This window comes from Heterocephalus glaber, unplaced genomic scaffold (assembly GCF_053883595.1).
Source record: "Heterocephalus glaber isolate CG9 unplaced genomic scaffold, H.glaber_assembly_v1.0 deba00001606, whole genome shotgun sequence".
Lineage (NCBI taxonomy): Eukaryota > Metazoa > Chordata > Mammalia > Rodentia > Bathyergidae > Heterocephalus > Heterocephalus glaber.
Genome location: NW_028258377.1, coordinates 19,677,449 through 19,699,346, shown reverse-complemented (window position 1 = coordinate 19,699,346; position 21,898 = coordinate 19,677,449). Strand labels below are relative to the sequence as shown.

The window sequence follows — 21,898 nt, the reverse complement described above, 5'->3', positions numbered from 1 at the left end:
GCTCCCTCCCCTCTCTTCTCCCCTTTCCTTTTGTTTTTGATATCCCAAGTGGGTTTTAATAGGAAATCTACTGATTTATTTTTAAATGATATATATATATAGGCTGTTCAAACCCTACATTACAGACCCAGGACAACAGCCTATAATGTGAATTTAGAATTTATATAATATTAATAAATGTATAGAGTTTTAATATATTTATTATGCATTCATTTCATAATATAATTTTATAAATTATTGCAGTCTGATAAGAATGACTATCATCAGCATTCAGTGGGGGCAGTGCTTTTGGAATGGTAGGAACAGGTTTATGTAGGAGGCAGGATGTTCACTGGACAGACAGGGTCAGTGAGTGTAGCTCAGGCCTTACCTGGACAGCAGTTGGTGGGGACCTAGGAATAGCAGAGCTGCCCACACAACCCGAGGAAACTCAGGTTCATTCTCTCCTGACACATTCCCTTGCTGGGGGCCTCAGACCACACCATGAGCTCTACCAGGCAAGCTCCAGGAGATGCTGGGCTGGAGATGGGAAAAGATATTTATTGTTCATACTGCTTAGTATTATCAAAATATTATGACTTTACTGTAGAATATCTAGAAATATACTAGAGTGCCCATAATGTCCATTGTTTATTCTTCTTCTTTCATAGCATATATTTTATATAATTGGGATTTTTTTTTTACCAGGTTTGTAATTTGTTTTGGATAAGAATTATTGGAAACATTTCCCATTCTATTTTTAAGGAATTCATAGGCTTTTGTGATAAATCTGGTCCATAACCAATTTTAGTATTTTCTTATTTATGGACTTTTAGGTTCATTTCATTGTATGATAGAAAAACTTACTGTAATTCTTGGCTTTAATAGACAAAGTACTGTGCTCTTTGCTCATTATTTCTTTATTATTAGACATACTCTCAGCCAGCTTTCTCAGTTTTATCCAGGGTTTTTACTCTCCTTCCTTCCTCCTTTATACACACATGCACCACACATGAGCATGTGCACACATGTGCGAACACACACACATGCACACACATTTTAACACAGATTTTTGCTCCCTCCTTATACAGCAAACTCAACATTAAGCAGACTGTGTTGTCCTTGCATGAGGAGCTGGAGAGACACGATCCAATTTGGGTGGGATGTGTGTCCACAGTTCTGCCATCATCTTGATGGTAGGGATGTGTGTGTGTGTGGCAGCTCTCTGTGATACTGGGCACTTCAGTGCAGCCTCACTGAGAGAGAGCCCTCATTAGCCTGGGCAGCCAGAGTGGGCTTGCTGAGTGTGATGCTAACCAGGCTGGAGAGACTGCCCAAGTGGAACCAGGCACTGGAGCAAAGAAGGAGGCCAATTATCCAAAGGCAAACAAGACTCTAATTGTGACTTCAGCTAAAGAGAGCGAAATTATTTGAGGAGAGACTTCCCATTTCTGATCTAGGCACAACTTAAGACAGTTGTTCAGAACAAGGGCCTGGATCAAGACTGGATTTTGCTACCTTCCCTAGGACCCTTCACTTCTAAAAGCACCTGATTGATTCTTCAGTTGTCAAATGGAAACAAAAAAAATGGCTGCCTCATTGACTTGTGGTTATTAAATGGGGCATTGCCAGTGAAAAACATAGAGAAGTCTCATACTTAGTAACAGCTTGTAAATAGAGTGTCACCCCATCATTCGCATCATCATTAATAACTGTAACTACTACTATTATTGTAATCATCTCATGATATAGTAGAATGTGGAACTAGAGGTCAGGAGACCTGTGTTCTCAGCTCTGCCGTTTTCTGTAGGTTCCACCTTGGGGGAAGGATTCAACCCTTGGTCACATTTTCCTCATCTCTTAAGTGATGATGTGATTTAGGGGATATACCAAGTTCCTTTCACCCCAAGGTTTGTGGATCTGAGCTAATTGCACTCAGAGAGCTTGGGGTCAGAGTTACATGTGCAGCAGCACTCAATACTGCATTGTAGTCAGTCTTCCTTGTTGATTGGAACCTGACTTCTTAGTTAACACTTGCTGGGTGCTTGCCAACATGTCGGAAGTACACTATGCCAAGAACTATGCATTGTTAGCTTCATGAATCCTCCCTCAACCCTATCTCATAGAGACTGTTAGTGGCTCCTTTTGCAGTTAAAGTTTAAACTGAGATAGAAAGTGGAGATTTAACAACAGGTTCCTAACATCCATACTATACTTACTATCTGTGTCCCCAGCATTCTAGGTAGTGACTGGTAATAATATATTTGTGTTCATAAATGTTTGTTGGGCTGCATTCAAGGAATCTGAAGGACTGGGCTGGTTAGGAAGCTCAGAGGTGTGCTCATGTTACTTCATTCCCTCTTTACTCCCAAAATTATAAGCACAGAAGTTTAGAAGGAGACACCTGTAAGACTTTGAGGTAAGATCTTGATACCTCAGTTTTACTTAACTTTATCTCTGTGTAAAACGAGTCTAATATACACTGCCTTACTTGCTTTGTGGAGGAATTTGAGCTGCATGAAGGATTGAGCATATGTGTATACTAAAGTATCAAGTGTCTCAGCTGGAAGGATGTTAGCGTCCAGCTGCAGGGCTTCACCCTGGTATGTACAGCAAGCAGACCCTCTCCTGGCATCTAATAGAGTAGTCTCTCTCTCTCTCTCTCTGCCTCTGCCTTCTTCATCTAATCAGGAAAATTTCAATTCAAATATAAGAAATATGAAATATAAGGCATTGGCTTATTTCACTTAGCTAGTGTGAAAAATGGAACTGACTCCCATCCGAGGCAATGTGTATGGGGACAGGTAGCATGTGGGGACTAGATACTACTCAGTGAACACACGTGCACATTTGCCTGATCCAACCCCCTCCCTCTCAATCCATTTTTAAAAGGCCCTTTGAGATCAAGTATTCCTCCATTATTAGAAAGTAGGAAGAATTAGGTCTCTTACTTCCGGCCCAGCCTTTCTTTGCCCACACAGTGATTATGCTCATTGAGAGTGTGACCCCTCTCTTCCTGCCTCTAAGGGCATACTTCAGTGTATCAGGAAGAAGTGGGGACTTCATTTTCACTACCTGTGCTGAGGCGGTGCCAGTGGTTGGAGAGTGTTTCTACCAGTGCTGGCTGTCAGGTATCACTGTTCCTGCAGTTCACCAGGTGTGCTGCGGCTGGTGGTTTTTGCAGGTGGCTAATGTCCTCGGGCTGCCCCTGAAGCTGGGAAAAGATTGGGTCAGCTCAGGTTCACTGCTGCACCCCCTGCCTGCTGTGCAGGTTTCACCATCTCCCTGCTTATCTGTCTGTGACTGGTTCTCATTTGTGCTACTCCTGCCCATAGCCCCAGGACCCCCATGCAGCCCCTTATATAAACCTGCAGGCTCCACCCAGCCCTTGAGGAGCTTCTCCTTGCCCCCTGCCTGCTTCTTAAGTTTGCACAACTTATATCTGCTTCTGGCATCAGCAGGCTCCCAGCAAGGCTCTCTTCTGCCCTGTCCCTGCAGTTCTGGGAGCAGGTGTGGTGAAAGACTGTAAGGTCCACAGAGAGAGAGAGAGTGGACTGGAGAAATTCCTCTCCTTTCATTTCCCCCCACATAGACAGCTCCCAACCATTTTGTTTCTGAGTTGTGTAAGAAATAAGGCACACCTTGGCAAAGGTGAGCATTTTTTTCCTTCAGACACAGCACAGTCTAATCACATTAGCAGAAGGTGTAGTTCCCATACTAATGTGGCTTTAGCCTTGATGCTTTTGGATCTATGGGACCCTGCCACGATTGTGCTAAGAAGCATTTGGCTTATTCTCACCCAGCTTGAGTCCTATTCCCTAGGATGGATGGGCTCAGCTCTGATGAGATTTCTAAATTTTCAGCCTTGCCTCTCTACCCCCAATAAAAATGTATATCTGTGTGTCAGCATGTGTGTGCAGGTTTACTGTGTACTGGGACATTCTAACATACCTTCCCTGGGAAATCTTTGTGGGTTTTCCAAAGTGGTTGGGAAATTTGTCAATTTCTTTTCCCAGGGTGAGTTAAAAGAATTTGGCATCTAATATAGGACCTTTGAACCACATGTGCAGACAGCTTCTGGGTAGGGAGGGGTCCTTTCATGTTCATATTTTATTTATCATAATCCATACAAATGCAATGAGAACCCACATATTGTAGACCTGGGCCAGGGTTGGCGGGGAGGGGAGGTCTTTCCTTCTCATGCTTCTCTGAGATTTTCATTGTACTTACAAATACTGACTGCTTGACTTCAGTAAAGAGTGTGTGTTTTCTCTGTTTTATAGTAACTGGCATCCAGTAGGTTCTCAGTGAGTGTTTCAAGGACAAAGGGACTATTATGTTAATTTCTCCTATTGGACTAAACACTCTAGTAAGAGTTGGAAAATTTAAGCTCTACTGGAGGAAAGCTATTAACAAGCTTTGTGACCTTGGACAAATCACTTAACCTCTCTGGGTTCCATTCTTCTTGGGTATGGTCAGAGAGTTGGATCTATGAGCTCCTGTCCATCTCTCTGGGTCAGTGGATCTGTGTTGGCAGGACAGCAAAGAAAAAGAAGCAGTCACTTCATGTACTATTCAGAATACTTGAAAAGCAGTTTGTCATCCTGAGGTTTTGAGAGCACTGGTGTCAGCCTGACACGAAAGACACGAGAGACTCATTGTGTCCAGATGTACTGGGGGCCCTGTGTTGTCTACAGAGCCTGTGGTGTGTGGACCTGCAGTGCGCTGGTGAGGGAGAACGCCATCAAGTCTGGGTCTGTGTGTCCTACAAGGGCCTGGGACAACAGCCCACCCCAATATTCCAGCCCTTCGGGAGAGGAAGCAGCAGTGGAGACAACATTACTCCCTTGCAGGTGGCTATTCCTCCCCCTACAATTGTTTGTGTGGGTCTTGAAAAATTGCTTTTCATCAGGCTCAGCCCTGCCTGTGGCCCAGCTTTGCCAGGCCCCGCAGCGGGATGCTTTGTTTGGTTTGGCTTGGTTTATGGAGCTGCAGTGGCAGGTTTTAAGATCAATTATAATCCAGGCAACAGGAGGTTCACCACAGCACTCTGCTCTCCATTCAAGGCCTATGCTGAGAAATCAGACAGGTCCCAGTTACCTCTCAAGAAAATTTGTGGTGTTTCAGGGGCCTACAGTGGCTGGCAAATCTTGATAGGTGGAAGACCTGTCTACACATAGCAGAGTGGCTTACTCCGTGATTCAGCAGGAAAAGGAGAAAACAATTCCCTGAGCTTAAGATGTGTTGTTCTCTCTTCCAAGTTTATCAGGAGACTTTAGCCAAATACTATATATCAAGGGGCAGACCCTGGGGTTGGGGACAAGCAGAACAGAGGGCTCTTGGTTGCTCTGGTTCCTTGGAGAAGGAACTGCTGTACTGCTCAGGGGCCTTCCAGACATCCAGGGTCCTTGTGGCTCCCTCAACCTAAATCTGACCAGCAATCCCTTTCTACCTTCTCTTGTTGACCTAGAGGAGGACACCAGAACCCTCTGTAGTGGTTTTTGTTTTCCCTTGGTTATCCTGGCAAGTGGGGCATCCTCAGAACACAATGCTGTGTGACTGCAAATCTCCAGATCTTTATTTCTAAGCCCGAGGGTCAGAAATGTAGGGCACAGAGAAAAGAAGGCCACTTCCTGCTTTCAGTTCATTCAGCAACCACTTAGGCCCGCGGTTCTCAGCTGTGTTCCGGTTCTGCTCTACGTGTTCTTGCCTGGGGAGATCGTCATCCACTCCCGTGTCCCAGTGCTCTCTAGATGTGCACAACTCTGGAACTGAACCTTTAGTCTAAAGTCTGCTTTTGCCTCAAAACTCATCTTAACTTTGTCTTTGACATCTTGAATCCCCCACAGGATGGCCAGGGTCACTGTTTGCAGAAGAGAGGCAACTTTTAGAACAGGTTTTCCAACTTAGTATGTGTTTATTGATCCTCTGGTATAAACAGAGCATTGAGTAGCCATTTAGAAAACACGAAGATGACAACAGCGTAGTGATGCCCTCGAGGCACTCCTCTGTCTGCATTTTGCAGAACGAGGTTCTCTACTAAAATGCTGAACAAATATTCTACAGTAAGGGTATAAAGAAAGTGCCATGGGACCTCTGAGAAGAGAGCTGGAGGATTTTAAATTCATACTTGTTGTTTACAACTTCCAAAAATTATTAAAAAGGCATACCAAACAGCTTCAGAAATTGTGAGTGACTCTTTAGCCTTTATTCAGTTTGATTTGGGTCACCTCTGATTTTTTTTTATGACCTTAACTTTGGCCCCAAATGTATAAAGTTGGTTTCTTGGGTGATCTTCTTATCAAAAACTTACTGATTTCCAGAGAAGCATTGCAGGGTTTATTTGTTCTGTTATTTGAGTTATATCCATCAGTGACTTTGGAAAGTCATGCTACTTCTTTGGTTTTCAGTTCTTTTGGGCTGTAATTTGAGAAAATAACGGGGCTAAAATGAATTTTAAGTGAAGTAATGCTTAGTACAGTCCCTTGATGGTAATAAATGCTCCATAAATGATAGCTTCAAATTAGTATAACTATTATTTCCATTTTAATTGTTTATTTATAATCACTAAGTTCACTTTTATTATAATCAGTTCAGATTTGGAGCCAGTGTAGAGTATTAAAAATAAGATGTTGTTTAAATTAACTGTTTTTTGAAATATCAGGACAGGAAAACAAAAACATGAGCTAGATCGCAGATACTTAACTAATTGTTGACTATTTTGCTTAGTATTTTTGGTCTCACATTCTACCCCTTTTCCTATGAAGAGGAAGAGAAATCTGGTCACTTGAACTCAGCACCTTCTTTTACTGCTGTTTGAGCCAGGCATTGCTGGGCCGAGGGTGTGTCAGGTCCATTTAAAGCATCAATCTGGCCAGTGGTTTCCGAAGTCTAAGGAAACGATGGCATCTGTCCCGGGTGGTCAACTTTTGTTGTGTGTGCATTGCAGTCAGTTTAATTGATTTTTTTCAACACTACAGCTTTAAAGGTCTTTTGCTCCAAAATAGCTGATGTTTTCCAAAGCTTTACTATTTTTTCCTGGTAAACCTTTCAGATAACAGGGTAAATGCAATTAACTACCTCATACTTTATATGACAATGACAAGAAGATATTTTTTAAAAAATATGTTTAAAGATTTCATAAGAAATAGACAGAACTTAGTGTCTCCTTAGAATGATTATCTAACCCAGCCTCCTCATTTTATGTCCAAGAAAATTGATCCAAAAAAGGAACATGATCTGTCCAAGAGTTGGGATTAGAAGTCAGCAATCCTGATTTTCTTTCTTTTTACTTGTGTTTCTCGAAGTGTGGCCCTCTACTCCATTATGCAAAACTATTTTTCACAGTGTGACAGATAATTTTAAATGTGCATAGGTAGTGTATCACAGAAGTGGCAATCTTTCATTCTCTTTCAGTTTCCTTACTGATTATGTTAAGATTTCTTAGGTATTTTCTTTAGGTATTTTGCCTTTAATCTTTCTCTACTAATCTCCTTCGGTAACAAAGAAATAGCAAACCTCAGGCTTATCCTTCTCTTAGAATTTAATAAAAGTATTTTGTTTGCGTCATACTGATTGTTATTATTTTCTTCTATTTATGGTAAGAGGTACTGGTTTTCCATCTGAAGTAGCAAAGTTTTCTAAAAAATGTAAGAAGGTTAAGATGAATCTATTTCACGAAAAACACTAAGCAAATAACAGTTCAAGTTGTAAATTATGACAAGTATATGGTGACCTCCCATTAGCAAAACAATAATTAATTAAAACTTGAAAGATATTTGATCTTCCCTTTAGCCTTTGAGGATAAACATGGCTAGGTCCAGTTTTCTTCTTACTCATGTCATGTCTTTTTTAAGGTAATATCTAGAAAAACAGTTATTATATCTTAAAGGAAAACATAAAACTACACATCTGCCAGGGATAATCTCAGATATGTCAAAAATCTTGTTACTGGTACCTTTCCTAGAAGCCAAAATTTGATTGTCACTCAATTTAGTTTCAGCATCTAGATATTTTTGCTTATATTTTGAAATATATATTGTATGCTATTGAATTTGTTGAGAACAGAAACTGTTTTTATTTTTTAGGGCCTGATACTCTATTTTAAGATTGTATTTTAGACCTTTTTCTCACCTTTTTTTAATCCCCTTCTAAGAAGTTATCTAACTACTGATTATCTTGCTATTCAATTAGAGGATATGAAGAGAAGAAAAAGATGGCAAGATGCAATTTATCAAACATTTTCCTGCTATTATTACATTTTAAATATTAGCATGTATTGAATAAATGAAATAGAAATATTAAGGCTATGGATCAAAATATGGTATGAAATTTTTCACATTTTTTGTTATCTATAATTTTCTATATCAAATGAATATATGGAAAGAAAGGTGTACTAGATTGCCCTATTAGGGAGATTTTCCCCATTATCTTTAACAGTGCATCTTCCAATATTAACATGCTTCCCTGCTTTCAGAAGCAGATGTTTCCTCTTAGCTATAAATATGTTATCAGGAATCTCACAACTGTGAAGATCTCTTCAGTCACAATGGCTGGCCAAGGACGAACTGGCCTTTCCTGAACATCACACAGTGCATGTTCACGTCCACTCTTTCTGTGGGCCTCCTCCCACCGACTTCTCCTTCAGTAGAAAATTTATTCTTATTTAGGAGAACTGGGGGAAAAAGGGAAGGTGGATTCAACTTCTGGTAACTTACGGGCAGTTAAAGTCAAATGTTTGAAAAATGGGCTCTGAATCAGCAGAGGTTTTACCAAGTGACTGGTGGAACTGCATACCAATAGCTAAGAGTATCGAGATGCCAAGAAATAATGCTCCTTGTATTATTGCTAATAAAAAGACTGCATTGCTAAATTCAGGGCTAGGAAGGTTAATGATGATACATTCTTTTTTAGTATCAAAGATTAACATGATAACTTGCATATTAAAGTTAATTCAGACGCACTGCTAATGGAGGAGGCATACAAAATTAATTTCTATGGCACCTTGTAAATCATGAGCCCTCCATCTCCTTTGGCTGATGCTTTTCTTGGCCAGAGCTACATGCATGCTCTTCATGGGCATACTTCAGCTAGTTGCGGGGTATCTTGGTGCCTGAGGGATTTGGAGAGCTTGAGGTGTGTTCCCCTCAGTCCTTAATCACTTCCAGCCCTCTGCTGGGTATTTTCCTGCTGGGGGCGGGCAGGGGGTGTCATCGCCTGCCAGGTTCTTGCTTGGCAGGGTTCTTGGTGTGAAGAGTTAATGAGACAGTGGAACTAGGCTAAGTTGAGAAGAGGGTTGAAGGTGGGAGAAAGAATGGGAGAGAGGAGAAAAGATCTCTCTGTTTCTCTGGCACTGTAGGTCTCTATTCTCCCAATGTCTTTGGTTGTGTGCTGTCTTACTCCCTATTGAGGACCAGGGCTTGTGGGAACTTATTCAGTCCAAATTTTAAGAGCAGACTCTAGAATCTGGGGCAACTTTCCTGGCGTCCTGAATTCTCACAGTGTACTCTGTTAACAGGGGAAACAATAACGTGTACTGTATAGTGAAATACATACTTTTATCTATTACTATATTACATATATGTACTATATGTTACATATAGTACTATATGTACATAGGAATGTAGCAATATATGTACATATTATAGTAATATAAACTACTGTCCTATATATGTATGCATATATTTATATATAATTAAATGCATAGATTTAATTTTAGTAGAACTTATGTAATTGATATATAGGAACATATATAAATCTTAACTATATACTTTAGTGAATTTCTTACAAATGCATGCATATGTGTAACCACCACCCATAACAAAATGTAGCATACTTTCATTACCTAGAAAATGACATGAATATTTAAAAAATTAAATCATAGCAACTTACATATTTATAGTGCTTGCTGTGGACCAGGAGTGCTGCTGTAAGTGCTAAATATTGTATTGCACAGTCTTGTTTGGGAAGGTGACATATTACTTCCATTTTAAGGATAGAGAACAGGAATGCAGGAGGTTAAGAATACAAAGAGGTTAAGAACACAAGAACACAGGGAGGTTAAGATCACCCAGAGAATAACTGGGATTCCGTGTCTCACCCTCTACACTCGGCTGTTGACTGTACAGCACTGATCACATGACCTTGCATCAGAGGAATGCGAATAGAGCCCACTTAATGGCTGACACTCCTTTCTATTCCCCTTCTTTCCTAGTTCATTTTTCACGTTGCCACGTCTTGAGTTAGCAGGCTGTGTATGAAGCTCCAACAGAGAGTCCTTGAGAAAGAGAGGACTATTCCATCCCTGACTTCAACAGGCTCATCCTCGGTGGTCTAGAAGATCATTAACTGATGCTCCCAGAAGCTTCCTCCAGTGTCTCCTCACTTGAAACTGCTTGGTGAAGTAACAGTGGGGACAAACTTATTAATCAGATCACCTGGCAAGGTGGCAGATCAGGGTACTTACTTAACCCCTTCGGGCTCTATCTAAACCTTATTCTTGTGATGGTCTAAAATATTCAGGTCAAAATCTCAGCACCCTTTAGCTCCTATTGCCCAACTTCCTATATTCATTCATCTCCCTGCATTCCCCATTCATACATCCATTGTTGCTGCTCTTTCTCTCTACTTTTACTTTCTCTTTGCCCTCTTCTTTGTCTTAACTTCCTCTGCCTCCTTTCTTCTGCTCTATCATGACTTCCTATTTTACCTACTCCTCTTTCTTCTCCTCTCTTTTCCTACTTTTTCCTTCTCTTCATTTCACCATGTCATTTATGATCAGCAAAAAGTAAGCCATCCTTTGCTAATCACATTGTAATTGCTCATTGTCAATTTCTTCTGGTGAGAGGCAGCTGTGTTCCTCGTGTCTTTCATATAGTAAAATTAATGCTCATCCCTTCCTAATAGATCACTTTCAGACATGTTTAGCCAACTGTCCTTTTGACATCTTTATTTGGAGATCTTACAGGTACTCAAATTCATCATTTCCAAAACACTGATTATTCTATTCTCCTTTTGCATTCTTGTTTTTCTAGACATTCAGAGATATTGTGCCTCAGTTTTCACTTTCAGCCAATCACTAAGGCCTTTGAAACATTCCTATATATGCCTAGATTCTGGCCACTTCTCTTTGTCTTTATCACTTACATCCAAGTCCAGGAGACCCTGTGCCATATATGATCCTTGATATTTGTAGGCCCTCAGTACTGAATTGTTCACATGAGTTGATGAATATATATGTGTATATATGTTTATGTCTATTTTTTTTTTTTTTGGTGGCACTGGAGACAGAACTCAGGGCCTTGTGCATGCTGCCAAGTGCTCTACCACCAACCTAACATCCCCCTACCCTCTTAATTTTCATTTTGAGACAGGCTGTCCAGGCTGGCCTCCCTAAATTGCCCTGGCTGGTCTTGAACCTATGATCCTCCTGCCTCAGCCTCCCACATACCTTTGATTATAGGTGTACACCACTGCACCTGGATTTTTTCTTTTTCACTTTTCATATGCATACATAAGTTTTTTCCTAGTTCTTTTCAGAACTAGAATTCCACAATTTGATATCTAAAACACCTAATCATGACTTAAAGTAGAGCATTAACATTAAAACTCAATATGAAAAGTTTTTTTTTTTAAAGAATTTAGTGTCAGAAAAAGCCTCATTTCCTGCCAGAAATTGTTCCTCTTCTGCCTTAATGAACAAAAAGCTGTAGCTTCGAGGCTCAATATTTGCATGATTTCCCTTATTGCCACGAGGAAGGTGATTGGAGCACTTAAGTGAACTTTTACATCGACATGTTTTCTTTTTTAAAATTCTTTTTGAGCTAAGGTAGCCTATAAAGAAGTACATATAACTAATAATAAATATATGAACAAATAAAGCCAAAATAAAATATTAATATCAATTTCATAGGAGCAATTTGAGATTCATCCGCAGGGACTGAACATAATTGGAAACACGGCATGTTTCATTGTATGTATTTTTATTCTGTTCCCATCAATTGGATGCTTCTTTTCTTTATTATGGTTGGACTTCCCCAAGGGCAGGGGTCATATTTCGTGCTCCCTTTGTACAAAGAGCTCATTACATGCTGTTGAGGGATATTTATTCTCTTCATTTCCTTCCATCTCACTTTCCCCAGTTCCTGATCTATTGCTTTAGAGTCCAGGCAGAATCACTTTGATCCTTTTATTTAAATATGGGGCCTAAGTGGGGATTCATTTCTTAAATCACTCCCTTGCTTTGGGCCTTCCAAGGGAGAAGGCCCACACTGGCTCTGGTACCCAAGTGGAAAAAGGAAGCAAACAACTGTCCTTCCCCTTCAGGGCTGCCTTTGCTCTCCACCTTCTTATCTGAGCACATTAAGAAAAGAAATCTGGGCCAGAGGGTAAATTCTCCCCGTTTCCATTTTTATTTACAGAAAAGTGGCAATGATTTTTTTTTCCCCCTTCCTCTTTGAAGTTTGCTTCCAGTTACTCAGCTTGGTTGAAGTATATGCTACTTCCTGGTGCTCCTTTTGTAATAAACAACACTAGGTTTTAAGTGTATGGAGCTGCAGCTGAGGAGGTATAGCCTCCCCTCCTTTGTAGCTGATGTGGGAAGGTGAGAGAAGAAAAGCAGTTGATGATTCGAAACAATTATGCAACCATTCCATTTTGCTAATGCTTGAATCCAGGAGCATTTTCTCATTTAATTCTCTGAAATGAAGAGCCCCTCTGTTAGCCTTAAAGTATAAACAAGAGGCTTTTAATGTGTACTTTTCCCAGAAATGGAATGTTAGCTGCTTGTATTGATCCAAAACATTGTTGTTGGTTTTTGGGGTTTCTTTTTGGTCTTTGCAAGTTTTGTGATGGCAGCGATAGAGGGTTGTAAGTGGTGTCATTATTCTAAGTTGCAAAGAGAAATGTAAAAGGGAGTTTGCCTGGGCCCTGCTTAGTCACCCCATACACAAAAGAGGAAAATGAAAATCTGAGCCATATATCCCAATTATTTCCAATTTATACCCATCTCTTGCAGCACAACTCTCTGAATTTGGTTATTTCAGACCAAAATGTCCTTTGAATGATGCAGATAATGGCTTTGAGTCCATTTCATTCCAGCATGTGTGCACCAGGTGTTTTGTGATGTATGTATGTACCTGGAGGAAACTGAACATTCAATATGCTTAGCTTTGGACTCAAAACCTTCAGGGCATAGTGTCAGCTCTCAATGCTACATTACACATGCTACTGCAGCTGGATTTGTATCACATTGTATTTTGGTCTTCTTATGTAAGAGCACTCTAATCCCAATTTTTGGAAGGAGAGGGAATGAAATGACTAATCCAAGGTCATATAGCTTGGTAATAGAAAAAATCCAGCAGTTGGGAATAATTGCCTCACCCCTGAGCCTGAGTGTGCTGGAGTCAGATGGGTGTTCATGGACATCCTGCCTCAGTTGTCATCACACTAGCTAGATGACCCTGGGCAAACTCTGTGGAGCACCTGGTTTGTCATCTGTAAAATGGGGGAAATGCAATCTATACAGTAGATTTTGCCAGAGATTAGATTCCCAGTATGATGCTTAGACCCCAGCAGGAGTTCAACACACGTTGCATGTCTCTTATAATCAATATTCTACTCTCCAATTTGCTCACTCCCAACAATTTATATCCCTTATTAAAATATATCTGTCATAATAACCTTGGCTCCCAAGAAAAACCCTTTTGTGTGTATGACTACAGAATAGTTCACAAGGTGTGGAAGCTGTAAGAGTCCCTGATTAAGTAGAGATGGGATTTATGGATGCAGGGAATTGGATTAGTCTCTAGAGCTGTGGGTGAAGGGATTAGGGACACTGTGTGGTACGATGCAGAAGAGAGGGAGTGAGTCAGGAGTGGTTGGTTAGTCCAGGAGAGGTGTTGGTGGTGCTGACCGGTCTAATAGGTGTACTGAGCACTTACAAATGGATGTGAATTCCACTTGTCACTGAACTGGAACCAAATGGGCTCAAGAGACATCAGACGCAGCTCCTAGCAGTCAGAGAGCTACCTGATGCATTTCTCCCCATGCATGCATCTGAAATGGAGCACACTGCTTTCCTAGGAATCTTGTGAAGGATGGCTAACACTATCAAGTACAGAGGCAACAGGTCCAGCTCCAAGCTTGTCTATTTGCTTCTCCTTCCATCCACCAGGGTTGGGAAGTAGGTAAGACTCAGTCTTCTAACAGGCCAAGCTGCACCCATCTGCTGTAGCATTGCAAATGTAATCCTTCTAAGCATTAGGGACCAAATCACACTTTGGATCACAGTTCATTTGACCATGTTTGCATCTTTCTATTTCTAAAAGCACTTTCTATGGAGCAGGATTGTGGTTAAATGAGTGAGCTGGCAGTGAGGAAGATGGTCAGCAGTTGCAGAAGGGGGGCAACTAAAGGTGAATGTGAACACATGGTCAGAACACACTGATTATAAGAGCTTTTGGATGAGATGACAAAGGGCCCTCTCTGCAGCTGGCCACTTCCCACTTTTGCATAAATGTTGATGGGAGTCTTTCCTTACTTGCTAGTTAAAGGAACGAAATATTCTCTGTGATTAACTCCTAATTTGATAAATCCTAAAAGGAACCTTATGCTCTTTTCCTTGAATACCTGAAACCTCATATAACCACACATGTATATAGTACATTGAATTCACCAGTAAATCATAGCCCAAGTTTACCCACTTCTGTCTCTACTGCTGCAAAATAATCCAATATTTATCATCTATATTCTTCACTGTTATAGTAAAAAGGCAAGATAGCTTAGTACATGTGCATGTAGGCTCTGGTATCACATTTTCTGGGCTTAAATCAACTCTACTTCTTACTTTCTGTGGAATTTTAGGTAGTTACCAAATTTTTCTGAACTTCAGTTCCCTCCTCCATAAAATCAGTATAATGATGCACTTAGTAGTGAAAATTTCTGGTACAGAGGAGTAAGGCTCAATAAATATTAGACTCATTCTTCCCCTTGAAAAAAGTCTCTTTCATGTTCTCTTGCTTTCTTCTCTAGTCCCACTCCCCAGTCCCCACTAAAAACACAAAGACAAAAAGTGTTTGTTTCCACCCAGCAATCAAAATCCTGGGCCCAGGGCCTGATGAGCCCCAATGAACTCTTCCAAATTATTTGTCTCATCTTGCCCTCTGTCTGTTTCCTACAGTCCAGCTACATTTGTCTGCACACGATTCCTCCACCTGCTTAAGCAAATCTGTGTCCCAGGACCTTTGCCTGCTTCTCCTCTGCCTATGGTACTCTTCCCTGAGATCTCTGCATGCGGTTCTCTTTGCTCCCTTCACATCCCAGCTCAAGTGTTTTCATCTCAGGGAGCCCTTCCCTGACTGCCCATAGGACATGGCCTTGCCACTACCCCTTCACTTTTTCACATTCCCTGCTTGACTATCCTGCAGGCAGCTCTCAGAATCTGCAGTAGCAGCCTCAGCACCAGGCTCTTTCCACAATGTCACTTTCAACAGGCAGCACCTGCCTCTTGGGACTGCCCTCAAGCTGCAGGAGGCTGTTTTGCCTGTGCACTGGAAGTGCTCAGAGGACCTGGGGCTGTCCACCCCCTGGGCCTGAATACTTCAGGTCCTTCTTCCTTGTGGCCTGCACAGTCTGCAGCACTCCCTGGAGATGGAGGCCAGAAGTTTCCCTCCGTGAGGGCTGCTGGAGTTTTGAACTCTGTGCTGCTTCTTTCTTTTCATGGCCCCACTGCTACACTCCCCTTTCAGTCCTAATAAATCACCTTCACCTAAATTTCATTGCAGAGTTTCTTACTTCCAGAGAAGACAACTATTATCTTTTTTATTTAATTGTTTGCATCCCACCAGGATGTAATATGCAGGAGAACAGTGCCTGTTGTAGTATTCATCGACTGCGTATGTATGTAGGTCTATGTATGTGAATAAAATAAATTAAGCATATACACATATTTAAGGAGAGATTGCAAAGAAACTAGCAGACTTCAAATTATATTTATAATCAGTGTAATTTTTTTGGACACATCTTAACAGGTTCTCTTAAAAATTCCAGCAATTATGTAGCAGTCTACCCCTCCCACTGTCACTCGGCTTCTGCATGGCATACAGAAGGCTATAGGGCATTTGTTTATAGGTTTAATGCAAAATCACACTTTATGTTAAATATAAAGTATATATAGTAAAAGCAACCACTAATAGTTTGGACTTTAACTGGATGCCTAGAATAAAGTTCTGCAACCACATTTCTTTTGAAGGATTTGCTGTATAATTATATTTTCTCCCTTCTAAGATATCTGAAGAGAATTTTAACAGTTGCTGACTTCTATAATCTCCAAATAGGCTGTGTTTGTTTAGCCAGGGAGACCTATTTTGGCCCTAAGGGCTCACAACAGGAAAATATATGACATGATGGAGGCAGGCTAGAGGGTAGTGAGTGGTCATTCTGGATATTGTAATTAGGTCTGTTTGGGGAAGGTAAGGAAAGTAAATCCTGAGGAGCCACTGAAAAATGTGTTGGGTGAAAATACTAGTAGAGTTGTAAAAGACTTGTAACCTGATCTGGAATATGAAGTTTGTGGATAGTTATTGATTTCCCAGTGGGTGGAATTAGTTTTCTCCATGATTGGCTGGCTGGAGGAGGGAGGTTTTGAGAACAAATTGCTTACCATCAGGGCAGAGTTGTGTCAATGGAGGCCCTCCTTTGGGTCCAGTTGATCTGGCCAAGTAGCCATTAACATCTGTAAATATTCTTCAAACCTTAAAGAAGAACAGCAGCTGATCAGAGCTGAGATGGAATCCTCAGCCTTGCCCAGACGAGCCTGGGTGTTTCAATCAGGGGGTTTCCTGGCATGCCAAAAGGCCCAGGGGACACAGAGTCAGCCTTTATAGCCACAAAGCCTCCATGCACCGCCCCCCCGCCCAAGAAAATTGAGCTGAGCGGAATTCACATTCTAGTCAACAGGAGCCTGGCCAAAGCCAAATGAGTTTCACCTTAAAGTCTGTGAAAAATCGACCAGATTGAAATGTCAATTAAACTGCTGGTGACAAAGTGAGAGGCTGGCTATGAGTGGAATACAATTCCAAGTGCATGCAGCCTGCCATGGTCTAGCCGAGAAGCATGGGTACCAACACTGGATGTGGCTGAACCTCCAACACAAACCCACAGCAAGAGAGTAGCTGGAAAATCACAGTGTACCACCTTCCAGAATGCTCTGCTATCTCTCCATGCTAATAGTGGGACAAACCTATACCTGGAATCAGAGGCTGACAAACATTTCACATTTTCCTAGGGGGTAAATAATTGGCCAATATTTCTCTCTCCCTCCGTCTGTCCCTCTCTTCCTCTCTTTCCTGGGAGGATAGGGGTAAGGGAGTCTCTGGGTGGACATTAGACCCAGAGGCTCCTTTTTTCTAGGATGATTGCATCCAACTTGGTGTAGATCTGGCCCTGAACTGGCACCTCTCAAAAACCTGGATGGCTGATGGCATACCCCAGCTACTGGAGAGAATTTGAATGTTCTGTATGGGGTAATTAGTACTCTGTGTCCTCAGCTTGAGTCTCAGGGTCATTTCTTGGATGATAAGCATGAATCTCACTGGTTGTCCTCTTCCATAAACAATGATCACATGCAGTGATACATAGTATAGTAGAAATATTAATGGTATAATAGAAAACTGGGTGCTGCAGAAACAAAGAGGGTTACCTGAGTCAAAATTGGACCAGGAAAGTTGTCCTAGAAAATTTGCCATTTCAATTAAGACCTCAAAGGCAAGAAAGAGTCAAGTGAAGAGAATTCCAGACAAAGAAAACAACATGTGAAAAAATCCAGAAGCTGGAAAAGGAGAAATGATGATGAATGATGAGAATGATGAGAGATGGAGGAATGGTGAGTGGTAAGAGTAGAGAGACAAGGAAGCTCCTCAAGGGTCTGGCACTGTCACAGAGAATTCATAAAACTGACCCTGAGGTCAATGGGAAGTTATCCAAGAAGTTTCTGTCCACAGGGGCTCCTGTGTGCAGACAGAAAAGAACTCAGGAGACTTGACCCAGAACACAGACGAAGCTGGGTTAAGGTACAATGGGTATACCTTCGCAATGGCTTGGATGTTGGGTCCAGAGAGAAAACTACACCACAGAAGGCAATTCTCTTTGAGAGAAGTAAATGAGAAAGAACAGACTTGTGGTGAGGATGGTAAAGTCTAGACATGGGTCTTAGGAGGTCTTCCATCTGGGGTTGGGATGGTGGCTGTGATCACGGGCGGGTTTTTAGTTTGCAGCGCATCAAAGTAGTTTTCCAAAGGACAAAGAATCTTCATTTCATTCTTTCCATGGGGCTGATATTGTGGAGGAGCAGATGAGGAAAAGGATTATCTTATATGAAGTGTTCCTGAGTCATGAAATTACTGTAAACACATATCACAATTCAAGAGGGCTATGGATTCAAGTAGGTGGCACCAACTGCCATAGAAGAAAACGTTCTTGAAGAAGTGAGAAATGTGAGCCAAGAAACGCTGCATTTTCCTCTCTGCAGTCATGTGGACACAAGAAAACTCCCTTGGATTAAAACACAAAGAGTTTAGTAGCTCTACGGATTCCTTAGTGGCTGGTCTGAATTACAATTTGGACTTGTCACTGGATGGCACATCATCCAGCCTTTGTCAGACATTGGGCACCTGAGGCAGGAACCCTACAGGGGTAGGCACATCTCTGACACCCATTACCTTGGCCTGTGAAGACTGATTTAAGGCTGTACAATTATTTACCTTTTAAATCATTTATGTTTGTTTTCTTGACAATCAAGAGGCAATTTAGAAATGCTGCTTCCTGAAGTTTTGCAGACTAATATAATTTCACAGCTCCAATTACAAATGAGAAAAATTATTTCATCTAAAAACAGAGGAGCCAGACATTTCTGAGAAATCATAGTTAAAGAGAAGACAAAGTACTCTCTGAAAAACAAGCCACATTATTAATGGCTTCCTGGGTACAAATCTTACTGATTCTCAGCACCATGAGCCTCCAGCTTACAGGGATGCTGGTTTGTTAATCTGTAAAGCTGATGCTCTATGGTTGCTGGAGCCTGGCCTGCAGCTTCCACAGCCTCAGTGACTCATGAGGAATGCGACTCAGTCCACTGTCGTTCTATTTAGCAAATGCATCTTTCTTCCTACCCCTTCCTCTGAACCTATATTGTATGGAATCCTAAAATTTTGGCTGTGGCTGTATAACAGTCATTCAGTTTAACCTTTTGTCTGATGCTTTGGCTCTTCATCATCCCTGTCTGTAGGAAGCTGTCTATTCCTTGAAAAGTCCTAGGGGCAGGACTTGCCATGAAAAGAAAATTATCAGACTTTCCACGAAAATCAAGAAAATCAGACCATCCATAAAAATTTAGTAATTTAGCTCAATTTTAAATTGAATTTTAAGTCTACAAACTTCCAGAGGGGATCATGAATATCTAAAATCTATTATCAGCCTTTTCCTTTGGATTCATAACTTTATAATAGTATCTAATTGAGATATCATAACCAGAGTACTAATAGAACAAACTTCTAAGTAAAAACCTCTTACTCCACAGCTCTGTTTCGTCAACCACTTCTAACATGTTGCTACTCTAAGGAGGTAAAAGCACATGTTGCATCTTCCACACAATTCTGCTTCTTATCTCCAACAACTTGGTTTGAGTGCTAGGCAGTTGACCCATAGTTATTTGTTTTCACCCCCAAAGAGTGAACCTCTTTAATAAATTTAATGGAATGATGAAAGAGTGAATGACTTAATTAATTACATAAATGGGGGAGCCCTTTATCTGCCTTAATAAATCTCCTTCCTGTAGGTCCTGGTGTTCTCATTTTAAACATAAGGTGAGTTTTACGTGATTTTTAGTCTTGAGTCAAGACTAAAAGACTATTTTTGTCCTTGAAAAAGTGTGTGTGTGTGTGTGTGTGTGTGTGTGTGTGTGATTGAATCCAGGGCCTGATGACTGCTGAGCATGCATTCAACACTGAGCTATGTTCCCAACCTCTTCTTACATTTTAAATTCAAGACAACTGACCATTCTTGCTTTATTTCTTATGTTCCTTCAAGGCCTTATCAATCATTAGCTGCAGCAAATAAGCAGATACATTATATCAGAAGTAAGAATCTGGGGGTGGAATGGGGAGAAGCCTAGTACTTCTGTTCTCATTGTCCTCAGCAGGATAACCACAAGGGCATCGTGCTGAGTCTCTGCTTGTTGATCTCCTCCTCCTCCAGCTAGCCTTTACACTGCAGTGACATGAATTTCTTAAAGAACATTTTTTGGTGACTTCCCTTTGCCTAGAGAATTGTGGAAAAAATAAGACTTTTGTTGGTTTTAAATCTCCTTTGTTAGAATGTCTTATTTATTTCGTTTACAAAATTAACTGTTTGAAAAGGAAGACTTTATTATCCTTATCTAACTTAGTAAGAGAATTTATAATTCTTATCTTCTATTTGGTTTAATTTGAGAACACCAGTGGAGGTATAATTGGACAGTTAAGTATCCTAAAGAAGGTGAGGTTATTCATCTCCAAAGAACTGTTTACCACTTCAAATGCTCTCACTAGTTTTCCCTTAACAACAGTCCTAACACTGGTAATTTCTTCTAATAAACACAAAGTTTCAAAGTCATAAGTTAATATCCTTTTAAAGCTATGATTTTATTTCCTTACTAGAAGTAAATTTCCAAACATTGTGGGAAATTTTTTTACCTTTTTAAATAAATAGATCTGGACAAAAGCTCAACTTTCTGATGACAAGATAAGGACTTAACTTAAATCCTGTGATAATTGGGATATAAATATTCTCCAGTCTTCCCCCCTTAATCTCTTAACAAAGGATAATGTCCAACACAGTGTCTTGCACTCTCAAAAATGCTTAGCGTAACAGCAAGAGAAACCTCAAAAAGCAGGAAGAGATAACCCACAATGTGGGAAAAAAAAATTTACCAGCAATTCCTCGGACAAAGGCCTACTATCTAGAATATATTAAGAACTTAAAAAAAATCAGACCTCCCAAATTTAAAGACCCAATCCAAAAATGGGCATCTGAAATGAACAGATATTTCTCAGATAAAGAAGTAGAAATAGCAAATAAACATATGAAAAATGTTCAACATCACTGGTCATTCGAGAGATGCAAATGAAAACAGCACTGAGATTCTACCTCACCCTAGAAAGAATGGCTGCTATCAAGAAATCAACCATAATAAATACTGGCAAAGGAACCCTGCTCCACTGCTGGTGGGAGTGTAGACTGGTGCAACCACTGCAGAAATCGGTATGGAGATACCTCAAAGAACTAGGAATGGAAGCCCCATTTGACCCAGCTATTCCCCTGCTGGGTATCTTCTGAAAAGAATTAAAAGAATCATACCACAGTGATATATGTGCACCCAGGTTCATAGCAGCACAGTTTATAATAGCTAAAACTTGGAAACAGCCCAAATGCCCATCAACTGGAGACTGGATAAAGTAAATGTGGGTTTTTAAATAAAATGGAGTACTGCTCAGCCATAGAGAATAATAAACTAGAGACATTTATAACTAAATGGATGCACATTGGGGCCATACTCTTAAGTGAAATAAATAGGACACACATGTGTAAATACCAAATAGTTTCTCTGTTGTGAGAAACTAAAAGTGTAAATAAGGATCAAAATGGAAAAATGGAAACAAAGTCTTTGTAAATAGGGAGGGGTGGAGGGGTTGAAGGGAGGGGGAGGGGAATGGGGAAAAAATAAAAACCAAGATATATTATGTAAAAGTACAAATTCCTAATAATGAATGTCAGCATATTGTTTACCTAAAATATACCAATAAAATTAATGAATAAAAAAAGAAAAGAAAAATGCTTAACATAATGATGGCAAACCTTTTAGAGCACTCAATGTTACAAACAGCCC

The 21,898-nt window shown here is 40.6% G+C and overlaps 1 protein-coding gene and 1 long non-coding RNA gene across 3 annotated transcripts in view; one reads left to right on the top strand and one right to left on the bottom strand.

The window, feature by feature from the left end:
* The window catches only part of Dock2 (dedicator of cytokinesis 2), a 433,172-nt gene that overhangs the window by 144,357 nt on the left and 266,917 nt on the right, over nt 1-21,898 (top strand). The window lies entirely within an intron of this gene.
* The window catches only part of LOC147822958 (uncharacterized), a 54,048-nt gene that overhangs the window by 4,629 nt on the left and 27,521 nt on the right, over nt 1-21,898 (bottom strand). The window contains exons 2-4 of the long non-coding RNA XR_015444794.1: nt 16,640-16,730; nt 3,055-3,193; nt 371-519 (exon numbers count right to left, since the gene is read on the bottom strand). This is a non-coding gene — a long non-coding RNA (uncharacterized LOC147822958). The remainder of the gene's footprint in view (nt 1-370; nt 520-3,054; nt 3,194-16,639; nt 16,731-21,898) is intronic.